Here is a 12,845-nt window from a genome sequence, read left to right on the forward strand (position 1 = left end):
TAGCAAGGTGCAAGGGGTCTCTGTAGGCACCAGACCTGGGCGTAGCCTGGGATCCACAATAACAAGGAGTGTAGATGGTATCTTGTAGAAAACTCCAGAAGAACTGTGGACATTAATGAAAACCACTCAAATGAAAAAAGGTACAGGGTATTTATGGAGAGCTTGCTATAACAAGGGAAATAGTCACCATTGCTTGCAGTTGGCAGAGGTTTGATGACAGGGGAGGGAGTGGGAAATCTTCCTAGGCACAAAAAGACAAGCTTGGGTAAGGTCTGAATTGTGGTCATTAGTGAGGAAGATGAGGCAAGCCAAGTTGAAATGGAGCATCCTCTGTGATTAGACTGGGAATCCTATTTGGCTTCCTTGGTTGGCCCTGAGTTAGAAGTGAGGGCAGAAATTAGGGAAGCTGTCAGTTATTGGCCAAGCCCTGACACTTTTGGCCAATGGCTCTGGGGGCTGTGGGTTACCCTCCTGGGCTGGTTGCTGCAGAGGTTGTCAGTCAGAGTTCTGTATTTATTTATATTTGGCCATCGTCTGTGCATATGTTCAGTCCCTCAACTATGAAACTTCTAGAGAAAGTAAAGGTGAAAATATTATTTCCTTGGGTGAAGCAAACATTTCGTAGAGATGCCACTAAATGCACAATATATAAAAGAAAAAAAAAGAAATGTTGGACTTTAAGAACTTTTCTTTGACCTTTGCCTCCTTGCACCCTTGAAAGCAATATGGATCAGCAACAGCTCTATTGGAGCCATGCGCAAAAATTCGGCCTGGGTTCTTGATCTTGCTGCTGAAACTGTAGCTCAGTGGTAGAGTGCATCACCAGCAATTTGTGAAGCCTGAGTTTAATACTCAGAAAAGAAAAATGTCAAGAGCTTTGTAATGTTTTGAAGAACCAATAAAAAAATAAATAAAATTAAAAAAGAATGAAAACAAGCCCTTGATTGGAAAAAAAGAACTTGTAATCTAACTTATATAAAGAACACTCACAAAGTAAAGTAAGAAAACAGGCTGTGTCTCCCTCTTGAGCTTGCCCCATTCTTCTTTGAATATTTTTCTACTTTCCTAAATAAATCTGCCTATGAGGCATGCTGTAATTCTGTAATTCTCTTCCCTGCTAGTCCTGAATGAAATTCCCACTTCTCTCTGGGAACTACTTGGATCCTTCTTGAGAGACATCTCTTGTCTTGTGAGAGAAAAAATCAGGACCACTCAGATTAAGATACAAGTCAGAGCTCCTGTAGCACGGGATGAGCATGCTTGGCCAATAATCAGCAAAGTTTTCAGAGGACATCATTCAAAGATGGGGGATGGGAAATTCACAGGCAGTCACTAGTCAAACTCCACCAATAAACACCAGGGGGTAGGGAGGACTACTGAACGAGTGTTCTTACAGGAACTAATATGAAAACCCTTCATCTATGTGAAGCTATTAAATATTCCTCCTTCAGGAATAAGCATCTGACTCCTTATGTTCAAGTTCCTTGAAGGGTTTAGCACACACATCGAACAATGGGTGGCCAATCACATGCCATGGAGCCAGGGTTCCCTAGAGATTGTGAGATGAACTAAATAGGGGGGATTTGAGACAGACCCCCTCCAAACTAAGAAAAACTTCTTGATAACTAGTTTCTCTGCAGGAATGCAAACAGTCCCTTTTGAAATTAATGCTTACAAATTGTTTTAACTTCTGAACTTCCACACACTGAGAATAAAATCTTCCTCCTGCTGAGGACAGATGCCAAGGAAGTTGAGACTGACAAGTTCTCTGGCTAAATGAATCTGAACATGTATATTTCCTGCCTTTTGTTTCATTTTGCCCTCCCGTTTAAAAAAACTTTCCTTACCTTGAGTTCTCTGAGGGTAATGATTAGAGACAAAAGTCTATATCTTACTTCAAAGCTGGCTTTGAATAAACCTATTTTCCTGCCCCCCCCCAAAGTTATAATAAAACAAACAACCCAATGTAAAAATGAATAAAAGATTGAACATATACTTCACCAAGAATGATACATAAATAGCAAATACCATGGGTTCTCTCTCCATTTCTGGTTTCTGCACCTGTGGATTCCACTAACCTCAAACTGAAAATACTTGAGGAAAAGTTTCATCTGTACTAACTATGTTCAGACTTTTTCCTTGACATTATTTCCAAAACAATAAAGAGCAACAACTATTTACCTGATATTTGCATCTTAATTGGTATTGTAGGTACCCTCCAGATAATTTAGAGTACTTGGGAGTATTATGTAGGTTAGATGCAAATACTAAGCTATTTTGTATGAGGCACTTGAGCATCTTTGGATTTTAGTATTCACAGGGGGATCTTAGAATCAATCCCCTGAGGGAGGGCTATCATCCCAGGAGAGAATATTCAGCATCATTATTTGCTAGAGAAATGCCATTAAAACTCCAGTGAGGGCTGGGAATGTAGCTCAGTGGTACAGTGCATGCCGTGCATGCTTAGCAAGCACAAACCCTGGGGTTGAATCCCCAGCACAGCCCAGAAACCAAAGATAAAACACAACAGAAGCTACAGTGAGGTACCACTACCTATCTAGGAGAACATGTAGTAGAATGGCTCAAATAGCTAATGATACCAGGTGCTGGCGAGGCTGTGACAGAAGGCAAACTCTCCTGCTAGGAACATGAAGTGGTACAGGCATTTTGGAAAAGAGCTTGGCAGTTTCTTGAAAATAAACTTACCATCTAACCCAGCCATTGCACTCTGGGGTATTTTCCCAAGAGAAACGAAAGCATGTGTTTATTCCAGGACTTGTACACGAATGTTCACAACACTTTTATTTGTATAAAACCATAAACTGCAAACAAAACAAAAGCCTATCAACAGGTAAATGGAGAAGCCAATTTTGGTTGCCCAGACAATGGGACTTTGACTCAGCAATAAAAAGGAAATGACAAGGATGAATCACAAAAATAATTATGCTTATTAGAAGAATCCAGACAAAATAGGACATGGTTCCATTTGTATATAATTTTTAAAATGCCAAATAATGTATAGTGTCAGAAAGCCACTGGATTTCACTTGGAGAGGTGGGTAGGAGTACAAGGGAGAAATTAGAAAAGAGTCCAAGGAAACCTTTGGACGTACCATCTTGATGGCAGTGAGGATTCCACCTAGGTCACAATTTATCAAATTGTGTGTTTTTATTTTCAGTGCCGGGGATTGAACCCAGGGCCTGGCACAAATTGTAGACTTTATGTACAGTTTCTTGTCTGTCAATAATACATCAATAAATCTATTAAAACCTTATTTATTGAAAAATAAGTTTAAAGTATTTATTGTAATATCATTAGCTCAAAACCCAGCAGGAGATTTAGGTGCCTGCTAGCTGAGTTTTTTTTTTTTTTTCATAGAATCTAAGTCTATGATGGGATTGGTGTCCCAGGTCCTGCATACTCCTGATGGAGACTTTTCTATATCTTGTATATTCATTCGATTATGATCCTCCTGCTCTTTCCCTAGCACATTTAAAAATATATTTTTATTAGTTGTGGATGGGCCTTCTATTTTATTATTTATTTATTTACATGTGGTGCTGGGGTCAAACCCAGTGCTTCACACATGCTAGGCAAGGGCTCTGCCACTGAGCCACAACCCAGCGCTCCCTGGAAGTTTTACTTCTCAGACCTGCCAAGTCCCCTCTCAGTGGAAATCCTGTGTGTGGCCTAGAACACAACAGGCTGTCCTGACTTCCAGAGAAAATGACCCCAACACGAGGTGTTCTCTTTTTCCTTCTCCACCATTTGCCTTCTCCACCCCATCTCCACCCCATCCACCTGAAAACACCAAGCAGCTACTGCCAAAGCCCCAGGTCAAGCCTGCCCCAACTCCCTCCTGAACTCGTCCAGAAGGATTCTCTTCTGGCTCTTAAGACAGTCCTGTGCGAAAGGGAAACTAATTGACTCGCTGCAGCCAGCCTCTGCGGACAGAAGCCTCTGCGGACAGAACCCGCCCAGCTCTACTAGCCACTTTATGCAGCATACAGGGATTCATGCATGAGCTACGCTGGGACCTGCCCATCCCTTCTGATGCTGTTACTAGGTTCCAAGCCAGGGGCTTATGGGAAAGGCTGGGGAACACAGCTTCTTGTCGTAGACGGGACACTAATTTATTTGTCCCCCAGACCACAACCTCACTTGGCTTCATCCGCAGGATCCTGGGTCCCCGATTTAGTTGTTCCTCTCAAGTCCTTACTACTCCTGAACTGTGGGAAAATTCACCAGGTTTGCTTTAGGAAGCCTTAGGCTGTGCTGCTTGACGTTTCTCCCGCATTTTCAGCCTCCCAGTCTGGCCCGCTCCACAGCCCTCTGTCCTTGGAAGTTGCTACTAAGTTGCTAACAAAGCAAATCCCTCAAGCAAGAAAGGAGTTCTCAGGGCAGTGCCCAGACCTGGGGAGCGGCAGTGGCAGTAGGCTGCCTTTGCCAAAGCCCTTGTGGGCAATGTGTGCAGACCTAGTGCCTTTAAAGGACCCGTGCAGGGGATCCAGGAGGATTCAGTACCTGTCAGTGTTTCTCCTCTGTGGTGCGTCTCTCTCCTGGAGATAGCGACAGAGCCTCCCAAGTCCAAAGCAGAGACCTGACCCTGAAAACTCAAATGCTTATATCTGCTGAGGTTGGTGATGTTTGGGGGCGGGGCATTGTGTAAGAGGCAGAGGGAAACCCCAAGATTGCATTTATGTGGACTGGGAAACCCATCTCTGCATAGGGAATCTTGGATGACTGTGAGTGAGTGGGGTGGATTGAGGGGAGGGAGAAGGTGAGTTGCTTTTTCTTCCTTTTTGTTTAGGTTTTCAGGTCTTATCCCCACACTGGGAAGGAAACCTAGGTGTAACCCCCACGTCCTCCAGGCCTCCCTGGACCAGCTCTGGCCCTCCCTGAGATGCCCCGGGCTCGGGAGTGCTCTGCAGGTCTTTCCCCTTACCACCTCAAAGTCCCCCCAATTTCTGCTTAAATTGCTGCTCCAAAGGCTTCAGCTCCCAGCCAAATGAGCCAACAAGGGAGTGAGAGAGCCGGTAGCTGGAGGCACTGGGCAGCCCTGAGAGCAGAAAAATAAAGCCTTTCTTTTGCACCCACTTTCCCAATAATTAAAGAATATTGATCCACCTCCTTTCTTTTGCAGGTTCTTCAGTTTGTTAAAGGGTGATGCCTGCTACTAAGGACTCCAACTGAGGTCTGCCTGGGCACAAGTGGGACCACTTGGGCCCATAACAGCATGCTCTGTCAGGGGCATTTGGTGACCAGAAAGAGAAGCTGTTCTTTGAATGGGTCGCCCACTGCAGACTTGACAACACAGCCTTGTGCTGAACTCAGTTCAATTTGTTCCTCTTTTTTTCTATTATCAAATGTGCTTTGGTGAAGCAGTCCAGAGACCCCCACCCAGAAGACTCTTACCATAATTAAGCAGAAACCCACATCATATTTGTCACATGTAAGTCTCTCTTCTTATCAGAGAGCTTTTTGCATAGCACATTAGCTATCTGCAAAAAATCTGCAGAAGACTTGTAATTTCCTCTTTTTGTTAATTGCCAGTTTTGCAGGAAAACAAACACACTTGTGAAACCTCTATTTAGAGGATGGAAAGAAAAGCACTTGTTATGTGAACCCCCTAGCTCCCCCACCCACTCCCCACACTGGATATAAAATTCAAAGAATTTCTCTACTCATGGTCCAGGGGAGAATTTTTAGGCAAGAGCTCCTATGGACCCTGCAATTAATAAACGTGCTTCTTGAAAATTCCTCAGATGTCTAGCCTCTTCTGTCGTATTTCACTGAGTACTCATGAAGGATCTGGCTACACCAAGCCCCACCCTCTGAACTTGCTGGCAGATGTGACTAATGTTGCTTCCTGGTGGTGTCTCAGGCTGGGAACCCAAGATCCAAAAGGGTACCCACCACAGCTCAGGGGGCCCAAGGGAACTAGGAGTGGACTTCCTGGGGACTGATTTGAGCTGAACCTTCAAAGGTTTAAGTAGCACTTGGGTGTTTCCTGGAGCATTCAGTCCATCCTGACTCCAAGTGCTCCTCTTCCTGCCCTTCCTCAGCCTTCTTAAAATTCCAGTTGGCAGATGATTCTCCATCTTCTCTCTTTTCAACTCCAGGGCCCAGGGTTCCTAGGACCCCTGGAACCAGCTCAGAAGACCCTCTCTCCCCCCATGCACCGTAGAATTCACGTGGACCTGGCTCAGGAGACAGTGGTCTATGGAACCTTGCTCAGAAAGACTCTCCAAAGAATCAGGCCCAACCAGATCTTGTGAGGCTGAAGAGAATGTGGAGCTTTGAACTAATGGGAAGGGAGCTGGGTTTAAATGGGTCTTTGTAGAACTCCACAGGTCTCTGGGGAGGCTCATAGCTGCTCAAGCACATGCAAATCCCTGCTCTGAGAGGAGGGTATTGCAGACCTGCTTATTTCTGGCACTCAGGCAGTCACTTCCAGACATCCTGGGAAGACAAGAGCTCTCGCCAATTACTCAAAGCAGAGGGGAACAATGCATTTAAAAATTGAACCTCAGCCTTCTATAGTCACCTGAGGGGATTAGGGATTAATTTTTTTTTTTAGTGGTCAATGGACTTTTGTTTTTTTATTATATGCGGTGCTGAGAATTGAACCCAGTACCTCGAACACGCGAGGCAAATGCTCTACCACTGAGCTACAGCCCCATAGGGATCAATTTTTAAAGGCATTATCAAATAGTTAAGGTGTACAGAGAGCACAAAAATAATAAATTAATCACTCATGTATCACGAGTAGTTTATAAATCATTGCTGTGAGCTATGTGAAACCCTGGAATTTGGTGCTGCTTCTTGGAACCCTTCTGGGTACCTTGCAAATGGGGCATGACTCATTCAATGAGTCATCAATGAAAGATGACTCCTGTTCCTAGGGGAAATTTCATGCTTGTCATAGAATTCACTAGTTCTTTTAGCCATGATTTTAAATCTCAAGTGCCCAGAGATGGGTGTAACCTGATAAGTCCCAACCCTGTAAGTTTTTCCCTTTTTGTTATTCACACTGAAACCCTGTGATGTTCCTACTTATAAAATAAACATGCAGGATTTTGTTCCTTTGTTACATCCAGTTTCTACCAGAACTGGTCGCCCACCAGACAGACCTCCCTATTTCATCTATTTTTGTGTCTTTTGTCCTATTACTTAATAATACTCTGGGGGCTAGGGCAGCGGTACAGTGAATGCCTAGCACGTGTGAGATGCTGTGTTCCAACCTCAGCGCCACATAAAAATAAATAAAATAAAGGTATTGTGCCCAACTACAACTAAAAAAAAAAAAAAACCCTCTGGACTTTTATTTTCTCAGCCAGCCCACAGCCTGTGTTTGGAGGACTGTTTGGTGCTGTGTGGGTCATAGCACCCAGGCATTCCCTATTCAGCTTAAACAAGAAAACCTTAGCAATACATTTGTGTCTACCCTGCTGGTCTCAGATCCTCATCCCCCACTGTCCTCCGCTCACTATAATCACTGCAGGTTCCAAATTTGAACTTTCTGTTCTCATGCAGTTCTTTGTACTTTTAGTATATGTGTACCTGTTCCTCATCGATACACAACTTTGTTTCACACATTTAAATATATTTAAATGGTAAATAGTACCATATATGTAGTCAATAGAACTTGCTCCTGTTCCTTAACATTTTGCTTCTAAGATTTATTTGCGTATGTAGATAATTTTTGGCACTGTTGTATGAGCTGGGTCCTTCCTGCTCATCATCCCCTTGGATTCCCAGAGTATCCAGGTCTCCCAGATTCTCTGCAAAAGAACAGTATCCAGCAGCTTCCAGGTCACCAGTGGGCCAATATAACATTTCTGTTTCCATCCCCAATCCTACTCTCCTGCACCCTCTTCCTGTAGTGGCACCCCCTTTCTCCACAGAAAAGTCTTAATTAGGCTTCTCCAGAAATCTTCACCATGGCTGATTTTAGGACTGTCAGCAAAAGAGTTCAGTGTAGATAAACTTCCTATTTTTGTGTTGTACTGTCTTAATTGGCCACTGGCTGGGAAGATATCAGCACTTCAGGTGCTAGACACCCTCTTACTAGTTTTTCAAAAATGTATTCAGTATAGCAGTTTGTGGAAATGTGCAAACAAGGCCTCTGGCCTTGAGCTGGGCTTCACAGAGATGTCTACATTTTTAAGAGAAGTTACCAATTGGGCTCCATGGTAACAGCTGGCAGGGGAGGAAAGAAAGGGGAGAATCTCTCCCCTTCTCAGGTGTTGTCCTTGAAGGTTTAACTTGCCCAGAATGGTGAAAGAAAAAAGCTGCTTTATGTAAACTTCTGCAGACTGTGAACTTCTGAGCCCCTCCCCTTACATGCTGGGTATAAAATTCTGAAACTCCCTGAACTTGGGGTTCAGGGGATTGATTGATTACAGCAAAAGCTGTGCCCTCTGAACCTGGCTGTGTTATGCCAGATTCGTGGGACCCAATAGACCTCCAGGAGCTGAATCCGATGCAATCACACAAGAGTCTTTATTGCAAGCTTGACCCTGGACTCACAACCGTTCCTGACGCAGCGGTCCCAGGGAGTGAGTCCTGGTCCTTTGTTCAGTGAGATTTTATAGGTTTGGGGGGATACTCTATGCGTCACAACATCACACAGCAAATCATTCCATACCGAGGGAAAATCAACCAACTCTTAACATTGATTAGCATATTCAATGGTGGGAACAAGTTGGGTAGGAGTGATTGGTTAGTACAAGAGGGGGATTCGTTTGAACTGATTGATTTAGGCCATGAGGGGTGTACATGCTAAACTACATGGTTTCCCAACATGTTATCAACCACCATAAACTACTTGGGAGTCATCTGGCATTCTAGGTATTTTCCCCATCTCATGCTGATTGGAGGTTGCTAGGGGGTTGCTATGGGTCCTCACCTAGCCTAACTGAGTCAGGGACACCTGGCCCCGCAGACCTCTCCTATTATTTACAGACAAACAACTCAGCAGGGTGGGGATGTGCTTAGGAGTGCTCTGTGGGTCTTTCCAAGGACAAGGGTCATGCCCCCTTCCTTGGACAGGCTTTGCTCTGAGGTAGAGGCTGGTTTCTCAGAAATGGAGTCACATTAGTTTTTCAGCTGCAAAACTGTTTCCTGCTATGTTCCGTGCCTTGCCTCATCTGTCCCTACAACATTTTTGGTGATCCAGATGGGATGGAGGAGGTAAGGATGGCTGTTCTGTCTCTCTTGACTCTGGGGACTGGCTCGCCACCCCCCCACCCCCAGCAGTGGGGGACAGTGTTTCCCCTTAGCACACACAGTCAAATCTTGGCCTGAAGGAGAGGCCACTCACCCAGTGCCCTGGAGCTGCCACCTTGGAGCACAACGGAACCCACAGGCAGCAGGAACCAGAATTAGGGTTTTGGAGCACCACCCAGCTGAACAGGTAGGATCCGGGTCCATTTGGTTTTGTAGCCCCACCTGACTTCCCCTTCGAGGCCTAAGCAGGTGGAAGAAAGGTTTGATCACCCTCTGTTGGGTCCAGAGTACCCTCCAAAGTGGTTGGAGCTGAAATGGACCCAGACCCGGGGAGTTGCCAGAGTAGTCTCTGTTCGGGGTCATCGAGCAGAGGGGAAACCGTGACTCCCTTTTTGTTTGGTTTGCAATTGTTGGAATTTGGGTGGTATAGAAATTCTGTCCTGGCCATGTCTGTGTGAAAGTGTGTGAAAGTGTGTGAATGAGACGGACAAAGGGAAGGGTTCCGACCCAACCCGAGGGCCGAATCGAGTGCAGAGTCCTGATCCATGGTTCCGAGGCATCTCATACAGTCTATGGCGGAATTTCACCAACCAACGTCTAGGTGAAAGCTCCAGGTCGGGGCATGATACCGACCCACAAGACTAAGAGGGCCCTAAGTCCCCGCGAGGGGAGCGGCCAGAGTGGACTAAGTGGGAGATTTGTCCCAAGACAGAGCCACAACCCAGATGAGGGCTCTCCAGATGCCTCTGAAAGCGACTAAAGGACCTGCCCATATTGACCAGAGGGAAACACCTGAGGGAGACAAGGCAGTTTTGTGTGCCAGCCTTTCTCCACCACTGAGCTCATAAGCTGGAAAAAATCATACTCCCTCCCCTACATGGAGAAACCCTGGGCCATGACTGATCTGATGCAGCCCACTATCCAGACCTAGGTTGGGGTCCCAATGAAGAAGAAGGTCTAAAGATCAAGAGATATCAAGAAGCCTTTGTAGGAAACCTAAGAGAAGGGAAAAGAGAGCAAAATTTCCCTCCACATGCATATGAGCGAAGGTTCCCAGCAATGTTGTGTGTGCTGACTGTTTCCCTCCCAGGTTGTAAATACGACATGCCATTTCCCACTGTGTCCCTCCTGGTCCTTTGGAGGGAATAACAAATGGTAAACAGGAAAGAGAAAACAAAATGAACTGTCTGTGCCCAAGAGCTAGAAAGAATCGGAGCCAGCCCTAAGCCCTAGCCTAAGCCGGAGCCCATCTGCAGACAAACAGCAGAGCTAAGCCTCCCACTGCTCCAGCATCTCCCCTCTCACATCCTCAATAGCTTTGAACATATCTCTGGGCCCCACCTCTGTCTAAGGCCCCTCTGCCCTATGAAACTGGCAACAATGATCAAAAGAGATGTGCCCAACTGACTCAGAGCTAAGTGTCTGGGCCACCACCACTGCTCAGAGGTGCTTGGGAGAGGAGGGGTACCTATAAGCAGAGCAGCCACAATGCAAATTTGTCAGTGAGGAGATGCAGAGGCTCAAGCAACAGGTGATCAATGCAGCCTTTGTGGGAAAAACTGAGTGACATTGGCCAAAAATTACAAAAACTAGAGGGCTTTACTGAGAAGTGTGCCAGGGAGCTGATTAAGGTGGCCACCACAGTTATCATCAATGAAGACCCAGAGGCTCAAAGATGGACAGACCAAAAAGATAAAAAGGAGGATGGGTCTCCTTACAGCTGCTCTCACCACAAAACCAGAGGTCACTCAAAGCGGGGGTCTCACTAGAACAAAGCCAATGGTCCAAATGTTTATAAGGGGGAAAAAAACATGGCCAGACAAAAAGGGAAGCCTCCAGTGCCCTGCTGGGCAAGCACCCACTGCCACGCTCAAAAGCTGAGCCCTGAACAGAGAAGGAGCAAATGTTTCCCCCAGCCTTTGGCCCCAGCCCCTCCTTTTAGTTCTCCCCACCTGCGTGGAAGGTGATGATTGATGAAAATGGCAGGGGTCCGATAGACACATAGCTGTATCTGATGCATGGGCCCCAGGGCCCCAGGAGGGCTCAGCTGCTGCAAGCCCAAGAATATACTGGGGATAAGTTCATGTTAACAGGCAATAGTGGGCCTTAGGGTGAGCACTCCAAAAGGACATGCCACCCTAGCTCCAAGCCACATGCTGTGAGCCACCAGCAGGAAGGGCCACAGAGCCCCATGCACCCAGGCATAGCGAACAAAAACACAAGAGGGGGCTACTATGTACAATTAGAGCAGGCCCCTACCTGGTAGGAGGAGGAAGCCAAGCAGACAAAGAGCAACACCTAGGTGGGCACAATGTGGCTGCCACACCAGGACCTGCACCGGACCTGCCCTCCAACCTCAGCAGACAGCCCACAGTGAGATTTACATAGGTGCCTTTTATACAAATGATGTCCCAGGTCATTCAATCTCTGCTAAGATTTACATTAGATTTAAGAGTTGGAAAATTTCAGAAGTCAAGATCCTGCACCAGAAGATAACAAAAAAAAAAAAAAAAATCCTGCATCTAAAAGAGCCAGAGGCTCTGTGTATGCTTCCCTTCCCTAAATGACAGTTCCTCCTAAGTGCTTGAGTACACCATCTTTGGGACAGCCCTGGTCTCTGAATTATCAAGAAAAAGTCACATAACTTGGTTACCATCTGACTCAGCAATAGAACAGACAACAGCAACTGGTGGTTCTCAGGAGTAAACACACATTCCAAATGTGTTTGGAGAGAAGCAACATGGCCACCTGCGAACCAGCACGTTCTCCACCCACCAGGTGTCTCTTGCCTAAGGTGTGAGTTCAGAACAGCCAATTGCTGTTTTATCAAGAATATTCAGCGAATTTAATCTTCATGGAGTCTGAGAGGATTTTAAACAACAGATGGTCACAAATGCAATCCAGACCCGAGAAAGTTCAAGTCCCTGGGTGAGGGGAACCCAGCTCGCCGCAGCTGGCGAAATTGAATGCTGCAGAGTTCTGGCAGCGCAGAGAAGCAGTTTCAGATCCTGTGGAGATCTGCCACCCTCACCTCCACAGGGCACCAGAAGGAGGACTGAAGTTGGGACTCAGTAAAGAAAGGGTCCAGGTCCCTCCTTCTCACTGGACACCCGGCAGGGAAATGGGCGGTCACCATCTTGGAGAATCGACTTCATCAGCTTTGGGGGGATCACACAGCAGTGAGTTTGGCGACAGATCAGGTATGTGACCCCCAGCCACCCCTCCACCCAGCTGGGATAACTCAAAAACTTTCTTGCCAGCTCTCCGAGGGCGTGAATATCAGAGCCCAGTGAAACTGAAAAGGTGCCTGGATCTCCAATTCCCCTTCCCTCCTGCGGTGATAACCAAAACCTTTCTTGCCAGCTCTGGATGGGTGTGGCTATCAGAGGGAATAAGTCAGAACCGTTGCAGGTTTCCAACTCCCTCTCTCCACAGCCATGATGACTGGTGACTAACAAACAAAGAGAGCGCCCAGGTGTTCCAGAGTGCAGGGCGGCCAGGGCACTGCATTGCCCAGAGTGAAACTAGAGCTGTGGAGAGGAGGCCCAGTAAGTGGGGCCTGGCGGGCAGAAGTGATGGGGCTAGAGACCAGAAGCAACCCAAAGAGACTGGGA

The sequence above is a fragment of the Spermophilus citellus genome, assembly GCF_964194105.1.
Source record: "Spermophilus citellus genome assembly, chromosome: 17".
Classification (NCBI taxonomy): Eukaryota; Metazoa; Chordata; class Mammalia; order Rodentia; family Sciuridae; genus Spermophilus; species Spermophilus citellus.